The sequence below is a fragment of the Symphalangus syndactylus genome, chromosome 10 (genome assembly GCF_028878055.3).
Source record: "Symphalangus syndactylus isolate Jambi chromosome 10, NHGRI_mSymSyn1-v2.1_pri, whole genome shotgun sequence".
NCBI classification, from domain to species: domain Eukaryota; kingdom Metazoa; phylum Chordata; class Mammalia; order Primates; family Hylobatidae; genus Symphalangus; species Symphalangus syndactylus.
The window spans coordinates 84,679,922-84,695,173 of record NC_072432.2 but is presented as its reverse complement, the minus strand read 5'-3'; the positions used below and the strand labels follow the sequence as shown (position 1 = coordinate 84,695,173).

General features: G+C 43.1%; 1 long non-coding RNA gene across 2 annotated transcripts in view; it reads left to right on the top strand.

The window, feature by feature from the left end:
• LOC134731647 (uncharacterized) overlaps positions 1–622 on the top strand; it is a 45,254-nt gene extending 44,632 nt beyond the window's left edge. For both annotated transcript variants that reach the window (XR_010114102.1, XR_010114103.1), the window contains one exon: positions 110–622. This is a non-coding gene — a long non-coding RNA (uncharacterized lncRNA). The remainder of the gene's footprint in view (positions 1–109) is intronic.
• The last annotated feature ends 14,630 nt before the right edge of the window (positions 623–15,252 follow it).

The window sequence follows — 15,252 nt, the reverse complement described above, 5'->3', positions numbered from 1 at the left end:
AGCTGGCCCACTTGGTCAGACATTGGGGCCACATCCTCTGGCATAGCTTTGGATCAGGGATCCCCATCTGTCTGACTCACGTGTCTATCTTTTGTTCTCTTTTCTATAGAAAAATCATAGTGTGTACGTTGCTTGAATGATCCTTTTGGGTTTGGCTGTTACTTACAGATGAAGGAGACATTTCCAAGGCTGTAACCAGAGTCATTCTAAGCACAGTCCTTGCAGCAGTAGAGACAATCCCAATGACTACAGGAAATCCTCAACTGTCATCCAGAACCTGTAAGCTCAGAACATACATCATAGGAAGGCTGTGAATTGCTGAAGCACTTCCATGGCCGACTTTTGCTCCCTGCCTACATGGGCAAGAAGCTGTAGACTCTGGGATAATTTGGATGATCCCAGCATGGGTATACTCCACTCTGCTTCATGGCACTTACCAAGGCTGGAGAGAGACCACACCCGTCCCTTCTGTTTTCCATTGCATTCCCTTCCCCAAACTTTCCATCCAGAAATTCTTCTTTGGTTGACCCTGCCATATTGTATATTCTTGTTTTTCCCCCACGATGCATTTTCTTTCAGTGTCCTTAGATTCCTAATAAATCGATTATTTAAACATAGACAATGTCTAGATTAATTTCCTACATAAAAATACAAATTCTAGGGTTCCTATGACACCTTGTACAAAGTGTGGTCTAGTCTTCTTATACTCTATGTTGATGGTTTTCATTTCAACAAAAATTTAGGTGACTGCTTACTCTGTACATCTCAGCGTTTCTGGCATTGTGTTAGGTGTGAGAGACAGTGAAATGAAAGTCACAAGCCCCGTTGTCAAAGATCTCACTCTCTTGAGGGCAAAGAGTAAGTAAAACAGGATTAGAGAACAGTACAATAAGTGAAAGAATGGAGGTATAAATGGGTTGTAATTTGTGTATAGAGGCTAAGGGGGAGGGCATTAAGCTTAGGGAAGACATAGTGCACCCTACCTGGTCCAGTGGGTTGTATTACATGCAAACGATCAAATTTCACTGCATATTCGATTTTCACATTTCACATATGTCATGATTTTATACATACTGCAATATTCAGAACCCAATATCTTGCTATTGGATTTGCTGAGAATATAACAAAAGCCTACAGGAAAGAGATGCTTTTTAAAGCAGCTCCCCAGGTGTCCTTTGGTTTTCTTTCCGCAGACACACAGTGGCCAGTGACTGCAGGTGTGAGGAACCTCATCAGCTGCCAAGAGTAGAGAAACTCCTTCCACTTTCCTCTAAGAGTGGTTGTGCAAATGGTTGTTATCAACATAGTGGGTAACATTGAAACCAACGCTTCTCATGCTTTGACATGCAAACAAATGACTTGGGGATTTGTCAAAGGCAGGTTCTGATTCCAGTAAGTCTGAGATTCTGCACTTCTAACAAGCTTTCAAGAGATGCTGATGCTGCTGGTCCTTAGATCACACTTTGGGTAGCAATAGTTGAAGCATGTGTAAACTAATAGGATGCATATATAGAATTTTCCTGTTTCCTTGGATAACTGCCCTGTGGGGCTTTATGTTCTGATCATCAGTACTCCCTTCTGAATGCCAGAAGCCTTCCGGAAATAGGTTTTAGGTGCTCTCAGCCTTTATAGGGAATGACCAAGTATGGCCAATCAAGCACCCCTTCCTTCCCCCAAGACTCACCATGTTTCCTGCGTCATTCATGGGGTGCCTACAGGAGCTGCCACTTTCTAGAGTATCACTAATGTTATCTCCTATACAGATGAGGAAACTGAGGCACAGAGTGACAGTTTCTCACCAGGCTAGGATTCGAACCCAAGTAGTCCAGATCCAGAGCCCAATACTGTGCTTTTCTGCCTTTCAACTATAATGCTCTGACCATGGATGACTCACCCAAGGGTTGACCCCTGCTTTAATTCTAGCACTTCAAGAGGCCGAGGCCTTGGGTGGATCACTTGAGGTCAGGAGTGTGAGATCAGCCTGGCCAGTGTGGTGAAACCCCATCTCAACTAAAAATACAAAAATTAGCCAGGCATGATGGCAGGTACCTGTAGTCCCCGCTACTTGGCAGGCTGAGGTGGAAGAATCACTTGATCACTGGGAGGTGGAGGTTGCAGTGAGCCAAGATCACGCCATTGCATTCCAGCCTTGGTGACAAAGAGAGACTCTGTCTCAAAAAAAAGAAAAGAAAAGAAAAGAAAACAAAAAAGTTATATTGAGCCCTGTGGAAGGGTGTTACCTTTCCTCTGAGACCTGAGTTCTTTTTCGTTTCTTCTTCTTTTTTTTACAATCTAGAACTAAACCAGTTAAAACATTCTCACACACAAACTTGAAATCAATTGAATATTGCATTTATTTTCTTCTATCCCCAAAGAACTCTTTAATCCTTCAAAGTAAAAAGAAGGAATTGGAAAAAACAACTGTATCAGCCTGCCTCAGCTCCCATAACAAAATACCACAGACTGAATGACTCAGACAATAGAAAAGTATGTTCTCACTGTTCTGGAGGCTGAAATCTGAGATCAGGGTGCAGGCATGGCCGGTTTCTGATGAGGGCTCACTTTCTGGCTTATAGATGGCCGCCTTCTGTGTCCTCACATGGCAGAGAGAGAAAGAGAGCAAGAGAGAGAGAAAGCTCTGATATCTCTCCTCCTAAAGGCACTAATCCCATCATGGGGACCCCACCCTTATCACTTATTTAAACCTAGTTATCTCCCAAAGGCCTCATTTCCAAATATCATTGCTTTGGGGGTCGGGGTTTCAGTTTTAGAGAGATAAAATTCAGTCTGTAGTGACAACCCAGGGATAGTTAGTCTTCTCTATGCTCTGGGTCCAGAAAAGCTTGTCTTCTTCAGAGCGGTCACTGTGTCTCAGAGCAGGACAGAAACAGTGTGGAGAGTGGCATGTGTGACAAGGGACACCTCACAGGACCTTACTGGAAAGTCCCATGGGCTCTAAGATGTGAGTTGAGGGTGGAGTGGGCAGCATGTATCTGTGATAGGGGCGAGAATATACTTTCTACTAGTTTTACAAGTAGAGAACAATTATTTGGAGTGGGCACCTGGAGGCATATCTTCCTCCCTCCCAGATTTCATCTTCTCAGCTTAGTCAAAATTAAAATAACCTAGCCTGAGGGAACAAGCATTCTGCAAGACAGCCTACACAAGAAATGAATGTTTTCTTAATCAATTTTGCTGAAAGGAAGAATTGAGATTGGCGTAAAAAGCTGGAGTTGGTGAGACAATTAGAAAATGAGGAATTGGCATTTTTCTACATGTATTTTGCACAAAACTGGGTGTGGGCAGGGGATCCCTTCCACTATGTTTCCCTAGAAACTCAGAGTTTGGAAATAGTGCCCTACAGCTCTGTTCTCACCTGGGCCAGTGGGTATCTTCCCCAGGAATTTCTGGGTTTGGGATGAGAAAGCTGGGATAATCTTTCTAGTGACAGAGGCCATAAGATGAAAAAGTTTGGGCTGTCGGCTGCCATGTCTGCAAGTCTTCAGACAGATGGATTGAATGGAGAAGAAGGGGTTAGAGAGATGGAGGTTCAGAATGGCCTGAATTATGCCTCGCCCCTGCCTCCCACCCCACCTAAAAAATTTATATGTTTAAGTCCTAACACCCAGGACTTCAGAATTTGACTATATTTGGAGACAGGATCTCCAAAGGGTTAATCAAAGTTAAATGAGGTCATCAGCGTGGACCTTCATCCAACCTGACTGGTGTCATATAAGAAGAGGAGATTAGGACACAGACACAGAGACCACATGAAGAAATAGAGAAGACGGCCACTTACAAATGAAGGAGAGAGGCCTCAGAAGAAACCAGCGCTGCCAAAACCTTTATCTTGGACTTTGAGCCTCGTCTCCAGAACTGTGAGAAAGTAAGTTTGTGTTGTTTAAGTCACCCAGTCTGTGGTATTTTGTGATGGCAGCCCTAGCAAACTAATATGACCCCGATCTAAGAACTTCTGAAGTCTAAGCACATTCCTGTTCTTGGAGTCCATGAGACAGCTCACTATCCCAATGATAAATTCCTGATTTCTCCAAGCAATTTGATGATGCATCACTTCAGTTACATGGCTGTCTTCTTCCGGTGTGTCTTCATGTCATACTCCCTTTTACATGTGTGTCTCTGTGTCCAGTTTCCTATTACATAAGGACACCCATCATATTGCATAAGGGCCCACCCCAATGACTTAATTTTGACTTGATTACCTCTGTAAAGACTTCCTGGCTCTTCCTTCCTTTCTTTTCTTTTTCTTTTTCTTTTTTTTTTTTTTTTTTGAGGCAGGGTCTCACTCTGTAGCCCAAGCTAGAGTGCAGTGGCGTGATCTCAGCTCTCTGCAACCTCCACCTCTGGGGCTCAAGTGATTCTCATGCCTCAGCCTCCCGAGCAGCTGGGACTACAGGTGTGCGCCACCATGCCCAGCTAAGTTTTTGTATTTTGGTAGAGACGGGGTTTCACCATGTTGGTCAGGGTGGTCTCGAACTCCTGAGCTCAGGCAATCCACCCGCCTCCACCTCCCAAAGTGCTGGGATTATAGGCGTGAATCACTGTGGCAGGCCCTAGCTCCTCCTTTCTTCCTTCCTTTCCCTCCCTCCCCTCTCTCCATCCCTCCCTCTATCTTTCCCTCCCTCTCTTTTTCTGTTCTTTCTCTCTCTCTCACACCTACGCATACCCATGTGCATGCACGATAGGATCTCATGTTGCCCAGGCTGGTCACAAACTCTTGGGCTCAAGTGATCCTTCTGCCTTAGCCTCTTGGGTAGCTGGGACTACAGGCACACACTACTGCACCTGGCTATTTTTTTTTTTTTTTTGGTAGAGATGGGATCTGGCTCTGTTGACCAGGTTGATCTTGAACTCTTGGCCTCAAGCTATCCTTCTACCTCTCCCAAAGTGCTGGGATCATAGGTGTGAGCCACAGCATCTGTGGTACTGGGGGTTAGGACTTCCACGTATCCTTTTCGGAGGTCACAATTCAACTCATAACAGGGGACTCCTCCTTCCTGGACTGACTGGCTTCCTGGTATTTTGGGAAGATGGCAGTGAGACTCAAGAAAGAAAGGCCTCCATGATGTGGCACCCAGTTTGAAAGACCACAGGCTGTGCAGGATCTGAGCGGCCATAACAACAGGTCACTGAGGGCCAACCTATGGACTGTGATGCTTTCTCTGTGCACCGCAACCCCAACCCCCAGATGCCCTGACACCTCAGAGATTTAGGACAGTGGCACTAACATGGCACATAGGGTGTGCTTTCCTCACAAAGAAGTGAGATTTAGTGTTGAAAGTTCTGAGAGATAATTAAAAAGGTACGTTTCTTTTATACTTAAGCATGTGCACCAAGATTTCTGCCACTGCACCTCTGACCAGTGCCCCCGCCACTAGCCCTGTCATTAGTGTCTGTACCTCTCTTTTTGCTCCCACCCTCAACAAGCCAAATGCTGATCATGCCAGCAGGTGTTTCCTAGCACATGTTTATCACTGGCTGCTTGATTTTTCTCCCCTCTAAAGTTCTTTTTGTTCAATACGACCAGTATCGATATTAATAAATGTTATATTAAAGAAGCCTATTGCATTTGTGAAAGAAACAGATGGTGAACTATCTTCTTTTTATTTCTCTCCTCTTTCCCTTTTTTTTAAAAAAATCTTTTATTTGATGTATACTGCAGACAGAAGCAAAGGGAAAAAATACGTAGAAAAGAATATGATTTCATAATCATAGAAGGAATTGTGTTCAGAGATACAGAACATGCAGTAATTTTCTATAGCGAAAAGCAATTTCCTTCAAACATAAGCCATAACTTTTTACTCTGTTCACAATAATTTTGCAGTTTCCACATTTCCCTGGGAAAATAACCCCCAATTTCCTGACCTTGCTTAAAAAGTTCAGTTTGGGAAAGCAGCTCCTGAGTTCATCCCCAGTCACTGGTTTATGGGAGGAAGCTTCATTCTGCAACAAATAAACAGCTGGAGGTGCCCTAAGCCCTAGTCTCAAACCCCTTACATGTCTAATTGGCTGTGTGATCTCAGAGAGGAAATAAACGAAGGGCTTCAGTTTTGCATTATCTCATCAGAAAACACTAATGTAAAAAATCAAGTATGCATTGTTTTCTTCAGTTGTTCCTTTATCAAATATTGAGTGCCTACTATATTTGAGTTTATAGCTCAGCTGGGAAGACAAGCAAAAATGTGAAATCACAACCTAGATAAATGCTAAGAAATGGAGGTTAGGAGTGCATACAAGGAGAATTTGAGCTAGTTAGGGATTCAGGGAAGACTTCTCTAAGGAAGGACCCCGCATGCTGTCATCTTAAAGACTGAAAGATGGGGTGCAGAGTGGTGTGTGAAGGGCTGGAAGGTAGACAGGGCCAGCATGTACCCACGTAGAGCCTTCCAGACCATGGTAAATATTTGGTCTTTATTCCAAAGCAGTGACTAGGGAGCATGTTTTAAGTGTGTGTGTGGGAGGGCAGGGGTGTGACTGTTTATCCACATCAAGTCCCTGGTGACAGATGTCATGATAAAAAGTGAGTCTCGGCCAGGCACTGTGGCTCATGCCTGTAATCCCAACACGTTGGGAGGCTGAGGCAAGCAGATGTCTTGAGCCCAGGAGTTTCAGACCAGCCTGGGCAACATGATGAAACCCCGTCTCTGCAAATAATACAACAATTAGCTGGAAGTGGTGGCATGCGCCTGTTGTTCCAGGTACTCAGGAGGCTGAGGTGGGAGGATTGCTTGAGCCCAGGTTGTCTTGGCTGCAGTGAGCAGAGATCACACCACCACACTCCAGCCTGGGCAACAGACAGACCCTGTCTCAAAAAAAAAAAAAAAAGAAAGAAAAAAAGGAAGAAGAAAGAAAAAAGTGAATCTATATAGTTCTTTGAGAGTCTAATGTTAAAGATAGTTTTTGGTTTATCAGATCCTTGGGTATGTTATTTGGTTCACAATGCATCCACAGAGAACCAGAGCTAAATTGTAATTAGTATATAGGCCATCTGTAGCCACAAGATTGTAAAGGATGATACAATATTTATTAAAAATATCGATAGACAACTAGATAGTCATGTAGATTAGCTGGAAGGATGCATATCAAAATGTCTCCTGGTTAAGGGATTTATTGGTGACTTTTGATTTTCTTTTTTGGTACATTTTATATTTTTCAAGTTTTCTGGAAGTAATTTTTTTAAGACCTCCCTAAAAATATAACTGAGTGTCAGAATCACCTTCAAGGCACCAGGCATGCATGCCCTTTTTATTTGGGAATTGAATAGTATGGGATCAGGTGACCGTGAGTCAGGGGCTTCAAAAGAATAAAAAACACAGGTGTGCTATAGATCAAATTACGTCTTCCTCAAATTCATGTATTGATGCCCTAACCCTCAGTGTGGCTATATTTGGAGTAAGGAAGTAATTAAAGATAAATAAAGTCACAAAGGTGGAGCCGTGATGTGATAGGGTTAGTGTCCTTATAAGAGACACCAGAGAGCTCTTTCTCTTTCTCCCCACCACGTGAGGATGCATGAGGAAGCACCATCCATGAACCCGAAAGCAGGCCCTCAGTAGAAACCCAATTAGCTAGCACCTTGATCTTGAACTTCCCAGCCTCCAGAACTGTGAGAAATAAACGTCTATTGTTTAAGCTACACAGTCTAAGGCATTTTGAAAAAGCAGCCCAACACACTAAGATGGGTGGTTAAATTCCATGGCCACAGTTTTTCTGAAAAGACACCACAGAGAAGGAGAAATGTATGCTGCACCTTGTTCAATTTTATTACATTTCATGTTCCTTTTGTGATGAAAAAAAAATGCTACTGTCTAACGCCTACCAAAAAAATCAACAGATCCTCACAAGAAGCATTTGAAGTATGGGGGCATGTCCAAATGTACATTTATGTGCATGTAATGCTTGGAGAGACATAAACACTGGCCCCAAATAAAATTTGAGCCAAGTTTTATCCACAGAGACTGAAACAGGATTTTTGCACTGTGCTGTGTGCTGAAGGGTCTACAGGCTTCTGAGAGTCAGAGAACTTCTTTGTTCTATGAGAAGAGCAACATTACAGGGGCTTCAGAGATGGGAGGAGGCTCTTAACCCAGGCAGAAGCAAAGAGTCTCAGGGGGAAGGGGTGTTAAAGCAGCGTTCTGAGGTATGGATAGGAGTTCACCGAGTGGGTGAGGAGAGAGAAAGTTCTCTTTGAGTTTATGAGAGCAGGAACCAGGTCTTCTTTTTCTCTGTGCCTGGTACCTCTGTGGTGCTTTGTGGAGTGTATGAATAGAGGAGCACAGAGGTCAGATGAAGCAGTATGTAGAAAGGTCCTGGGGCCAGAAGCAGTGTGAGATGTTTGGAAGATTCTAAATTGTCTGATATTGTTTGTGTATGTGTGGGGCATGGGAGCAGGGTGGGGTAGTGAGGAGGGGCAAGAGGATGGCTGGAGTAGAGGGAAGTGGAGCACCAAGGGGGTGAGGTTGGAGAGATAAACAGGGGTGGCATCAGGCAGGGCCTGTATACTGTGCTTGGAAGTCCAGACTCGGCTGTGTGGGCAATGGCATCGTAGATTTGCCAGCTGGTGGCAGAATCAGAGTGGTAAGTGGGTCTTCAGATCTTAGACATGATTCTTCCATTTCCATCCAACGTAGTTCTCTTTATCTATCATGTAACTTCGCAGGGAGGTGTCTGGCCTTAGAGGCTTGGGGTCACTGCCAGGCATGGGGATGCACCTGGGTGAATTTTCCAACCCTCCCCACTACCCTGTCCTCAGGCAGAGCTGCAGAGGGGTAGGCCATCTTCTCTTTCCTTTTTAATTCTGTCATTCTCCCACACACCCGGAATCCCTGCTGCTCACTTTCATGAAACCGTGCAGCCCCTCTCTGGGTGGCATGTACCAATTTAGGGTTTGCTGGGTAGGAAACTGTGCAAACTCTGAGGTGGGCCTGAGGCAAGGTGAAGGGAGGTTGTGTAGAGCATAGCCTGGAGGAGGAGCTGGGATCCCTGTCTCCCTGGAGCCAGTGGAGGATGCTAAAGAATGGCATCTGAAGCTGCCCTGAGAATGTTTGGGGATCATGAGAAGTTTATGAGCTCCACACACCTCCAGCAAAGAGCAACACAGAAGATGGGCTTTTGTGTGTTGGGCAAAGAGGATGGCAGGAGGCCAGGAGGCTGTTCTGAAGGATGGCAGCACCCCGAAGACTCATCACATACATTGGACGTGTAATCTTACCTCCCTGTCTCTGTGCCATACACACTCCCAACCCTCCAATACACCAGGCATGATCCCATAGCCAGCTCCCCCTTCACCTTCTAATGCCAGACTGGCGGAAACAGTAAAAGGAGGCTCTCCACCATAAGGAACCCAACTGGAGTGAAAAATCCCAGCCCCACTGCTAGGCTATCAGGTGCCTGTGCAAACCAGATAGATACCCCTGCCTTGAGCCATTCTGTAGCTACCTGCTGCAAACAACCTGCATCACCACATTTACCTATCACCAGTGCTCCCCAACTGTGTTAGTCTTACTTTGCAAGTCCTCTGTCCAAAAGAGACTCTCTCAGAGGATCATCTGTGGACAGAGAGATCCAAGATTAAAACACGTTTTTAAAGGGCATTGTCAAGACTGCATGGAGAGAAATTGCATGAAAGACAAAAAAAGCCCAAATCAAAGATGCAGTTGCCACTGGCTCTCTGTCTCTGTCAGACAGGTATCCGAATCTTACAATGAGGCCCCCGGATGCATCCATGGGACACACTCTGTATGTGCCACAGATGGTTCTCACTTCATAAATATTTCATCTGTTTGAGTGTGTGCGGTTTGGGGCAAATAAAAGCAAAGCGATTTTTGTATCTCCAGCTCTGCCTTCAATATTTAGAGATTGTATTTCCACCAGAGCCTCTGAGATGTAAGTAAATGCAAATGATCCTCGCCAACGAGTGTTTGAGCTCTCTGTGGAGAGGGGGGCTCAAGGTTGTAGATTCCCATTAGCAAATTGGCATCTCATCCTCTCTTCTCCCCAATGGGCCCTCGTATGAAGCTGAAATGCCAAGTTATTTCCTCAGAGAAATGTTTCCCTCACATAGTGTCACACGTCCTCAACTGTAACCGACTATCTCTCTGCCAGCCTCCATCTATGGTAACTGACATCAGATGAGCACATCACATGCAAGAGTGCTGGTGCCATAAATCTTTCAAAAGATTAAAGGGAGGCACAGAATCAGGCACCAAAGCAGGGAATAGAAAGTATGGTGAATGACAAAGACAAAGGCTGTTGTGATTTTCTGTAAGATTAAGAAACTATCAGAAATGACCAGAAGTCCTGTAATCTGCTTGGGCCTATCCCATGCAGATCTGCTGACAGTGCTTATCAGTGCCTTCTGGTCTCCCAAGGAGATGTTTTAAAAAGAAGTTGAATAGAAACAGTCATTGCAAATGTCTTTATTTCCAAATATATCTCCTCTGAACATGTCAGATCTCATTCTGCCACCTCGTTGCTTAAAAACCTCTGATGGTTCTCAGTGTTCACAGAAAAAAAAGCACAAATTTTTTAGCATGCAAGTCCTTTACCTAACATCTCATCATACTTTCCTGGGCTCCTTGTCAGCTGCTCACTTGTGCGTGAATTATATTTGACCACTTGGGACTCTCACGTATTTTAATAACACATGTCTTTGCTTATGCTGTTCCTCTGCTGCAATGCTGTTCCATGCATTCTGTGCCTGGCCTCCTCTGACCCATTCTTCACATCCAGCCCCCTCTAGGAGAAACCACTGCAGGAGAACTCATGCTTGCCTATGCATGTTACAAAAGTCTTGATCAATTCCTCTATTATAACATTGTTAGACAACGTTGTTACTATTTGCCCACACTTCTCTCCTTTGCTGGACTCTGAGTTCCAGTCTTGATATCTGACCATATTCATCGAAGCCCTGGCACATAGTAGGGGCTCAATGAGCATTTGCTCTACTGAATGGAATGGAATGTTAAGGAAGAGACATAATATCAAATCCATAAGTGATTGATAAGACCCAATGGTATGTTCTGACAAGATTTAGAATAGGCCTATATAGTGTATTAGTCTGTTTTCACATTGCTAATAAAGACATACCAGAGACTGGGTTATTTATTTATTTATTTATTTATTTATTTTATTTCCATAGGTTATTGGGGAATAGGTGGTGTTTGGTTACATGAGTAAGTTCTTTAGTGGTGATTTGTGAGATTTTGGTGCACCCATCACCCAAGCAGTATACATTGCACCCTATTTATACTGTTTTATCCCTCACCCCCTTCCCGCCCTTTCCCGAAATCCCCAGAGTCCATTGTGTCATTCTTATGTCTTTGGATCCTCATAGCTTAGCTCCCACTTATGAGTGAGAACACATGATGTTTGGTTTTCCATTCCTGAGTTACTTCACTTAGAATGGTAGTCTCCAATCTCATCCAGGTCACTGTGAATGCCATGAATTCATTTATTTTTATGGTTGAGTAGTATTCCATCATATCTATATATATATATGATGAAATATATATGTGATGGAATATATATATGATGGTATTATATATGTATATATATATATATACTGTGATATATGTATGTGTGTGTATATATATATATATATATATATAAAACAGTTTCTTCATCCACTTGTTTGTTGATGGGTGTTTGGTTTGGCTCCATGTTTTTGCAATTGCAAATTGTGCTGCTATAAACATGTGTGTGCAAGTATCTTTTCTGTATAATGACTTCTTTTCCTCTGGGTAGATACCCAGTAGTGGGATTGCTGGATCAAATGGTAGTCCTACTTTTAGTTATCTATGGAGTCTCCACACTGTTTTCCATAGTGATTGTACTAGTTTACATTCCCATCAGCAGCGTAGAAGTGTTCCCTGTTCACCACATCCATGCCAGCATCTACTATTTTTTCATTTTTTGATTATGGCCATTCTTGCAGGAGTAAGGTGGTATTGAATTGTGGTTTTGATTTGCATTTCCCTTATCATTACTGATGTTGAGCATTTTTTCATGTTTGTTGGCCATTTGTATATCTTCTTTTGAGAATTCTCTATTCGTGTTCTTAGCCCGCTTTTGATGGGATTGTTTTTATCTTGCTGATTTGTTTCAGTTCCTTGTAGATTCTGGATATTAGTCCTTTGTCAGATGTATAGATTGTGAAGATTTTCTCCCAGTCTGTGGGTTGTCTGTTTACTCTGCTGACTGTTCCTTTTGCTGTGCAAAAGCTCTTTAGTTTAATTAAGTCCCAGCTATTTATCTTTGTTTTTATTGCATTTGCTTTTGGGTTCTTGGTCATGAAATCCTTGCCTAAGCCAAAGTCTAGAAGGGGTTTTCCAGTGTTAGCTTCTAGAATTTTTATAGTTTCTGGTCTTAGATTTAAATCCTTAATCCATCTTGAGTTGATTTTTGTATAAGGTGAGGGATGAGGATTCAGTTTCATTCTTCTACAGGTGGCTTGACAATTATCCCAGCACCATTTGTTGAAAAGGGTGTCCTTTCCCCACCTTATATTTTTGTTTACTTTGTCAAAGATCAGTTGGCTATAAGTGATTGGATTTATTTCTAATTTCTCTATTCTGTTCCATTGTTCTATGTGCCTATTTTTGTACCAGTACCATACTGTTTTGGTGACTATGGCCTTATAGTATAGTTTGAAATCAGGTAGTGTGATGCCTCCAGATTTGTTCTTTTTGCTTATTGAGACTGGGCAATTTATAAAGGAAAGGGGTTTAACTGACTCACAGTTCCACGTGGCTGGGGAGGCCTCACAATCATGGCAGAAGGCAAATGAGGAGCAAAGTCACGTCTTACATGGTGGCAGGCAAGAGAGCATTTGCAGGGGAATTCCCCTTCGTAAAGCCATCAGATCTTGTGAGAGTTATTCACTGTCATGAGAATAGCACAGGAAAAACCCATCCCCATGATTCAATTACCTCCCACCAGGTCCCTCCCACAACACATGGTGATTATTACAATTCAAGATGAGATTTGTGTGGGGACACAGTGCCAAACCATATAATATAGTTATAAGTAACTCTGAAGAAGAAACTGTAGAATTCTTAGGGTATAAAACCTACACTGTTTTACTTGACTATTTACTTGTGTTATTTATTAATTTAACCATTGCTTATTTAAGGCCTAATATGTGCTAGGCATTGTTCTAGACACTAGGGATTCAGCAGCAAACTGAATAGATAAAAATTCCTGCTGTCATGGAACTTATATTTTAGAAGGCAGAGTGTAGTGGTTACAGTGGGCTCTAAGTTCAATTCCTAGTTTCATCACTTACTAACTGTGTGACCTTGGGAAAATTACTTACCCTTCCTGTGCTTCAGTTTCCTCATTTGTAAAATGGAGATTACAAACAGTCCCTACTTCATAGGGCTATTTGAACAATAAATACATTAAACACTTAGAATAATGGCTGGCACATAGCATACACTCAACAAATCTTGGCTATTATTAGCTAACAGTTTATTTTACAGCTGAGAAAACAGAGGTACAGACTTCACATTTAGCTATTGTTCTTATCTCTCACTCAGGTTGTCCCCAGAAGTAATGAGCTTGTAAACTCCTCTCTGCAGGCGCCTCTTTTCTTGTGTGTGTGTTCCACCCGGAACTCCACCCTCCATTCACTCCTTCTCCTCCCTGCCTGTCTCACCAGTGCCTTGATTGACACTTACTTGTCCTTAATATCTCAGCCTAGAATCATTCTGTTTGGGAAACCCAAGGATATAGAAATTGGAATGACTTAAAAGTGGGGTTTACTGCAGATTGGCCATCTAGATAAATTGACACCATATTTAGAGCTGAATTATTCAGGTGAGTTCTTCACCATGCATCAACCTTATTGCTCACCTTCATGTTCTCTAGATGTAGCCAGAGGGAAATTCTGAGTAGTTTTAATCAGAATGAAAATCTTCTCTCGACAACTTAGCACAAGTTCTTGTCATTTACTACTTGTTTTTCCTTGAGCAAGTTATTTAGTTTCTCCATCTCTTGGCTTTATCATCTGCAGAATGGGATTTAGTTGCACACAGAACTGCCTCATTAAGTCATAGTGAAAATTCAATGGCAGAGTTATGCAAAGCCTTTAGTACAGTGGCTGGAAGATAGTAAACACTCCATAAATGACAACAATTATTATTATTTAACTTCTATTTTTTACCGAGTCCAGTTGTGGCCTTGTCTAATTGCTTGACTCCATGGGATGGTATTTTATTGGCAACTTGAGCAGGAGGAAGCAGTGCAACAAATATCTTCCTTAATATTAATAGCCTCTTTAACTTCTCTAGAAGACTTCAAAACAAACAGATCAACTGCATTCTAACCCAAATTCCTTTCTTCCTCCCTTCAATAAACACTTTCAAGGAGAGTAGAGATATGATCCAGGTTATTCTGCAATAACAAACAGTCTCCAAATCTCAGCAGCTTAACACATCAAAGGTTTATTTCTGTTCATGATATGTGCCTGGGGTTGGCAAGGGGATTCTGCCCATTGAAGTCCCTCAGTGGCCCTAGGGAATGGGTGACCATCATCTGAAATGTTGTTGTTGCCCCTGGCCAGAGGGAAAAGAGCTGTGGATGGTTTCAATCCAGCAATGAGGTAAGCACTTCAGCCTGGAGAGGGCATTCATCACTCTGCCCACCACTTACTGACCACACTTGTCTCCTGCCCCACCCAGGCCCAAGGAATCTGGCAGTGCAATTCTAGGAAGGGGGAGAACTGGGCATATTTGACTACCATGGCAACCACAATGCAAAGCACTGTGCCAGGCACAGTAGAAGACACGATGATACATACCCTTCCACCTTGGTCCTCAGGTTACTTACTATCTGGCTGGAGGGATAAGGACAGCAGGTGGTAGAACACAGCAGATATGATTTCTGGGCTTCCAGCAGCATTCCTTTGAGCCTAGAGGATGAACGGAGTGATGAATTCCCATGGCCCTGCTGCGAACACTGCAAAAATTCATTACCAGGGGTCTGGCAGGGACTGTAAAGATGTTATTTGGGAGACGAGAACCAGGGTAGTAATAGCTCATCATTTTTAAAGTTCTAGTGAAGGCTGTCATCACTGGCCCCATAATTTATTTAAACATCTATCTGTCTGTGTGAGGGGCCCAGTGAGGAGCAGATGGAATTCTGCCCTGGGAGAGCCTGGGAACCAGGGAGGTACATGCACAGCAGGGAGGGGACACGACATGCCTGGGACACACTCACACTTGAAAGGATTCG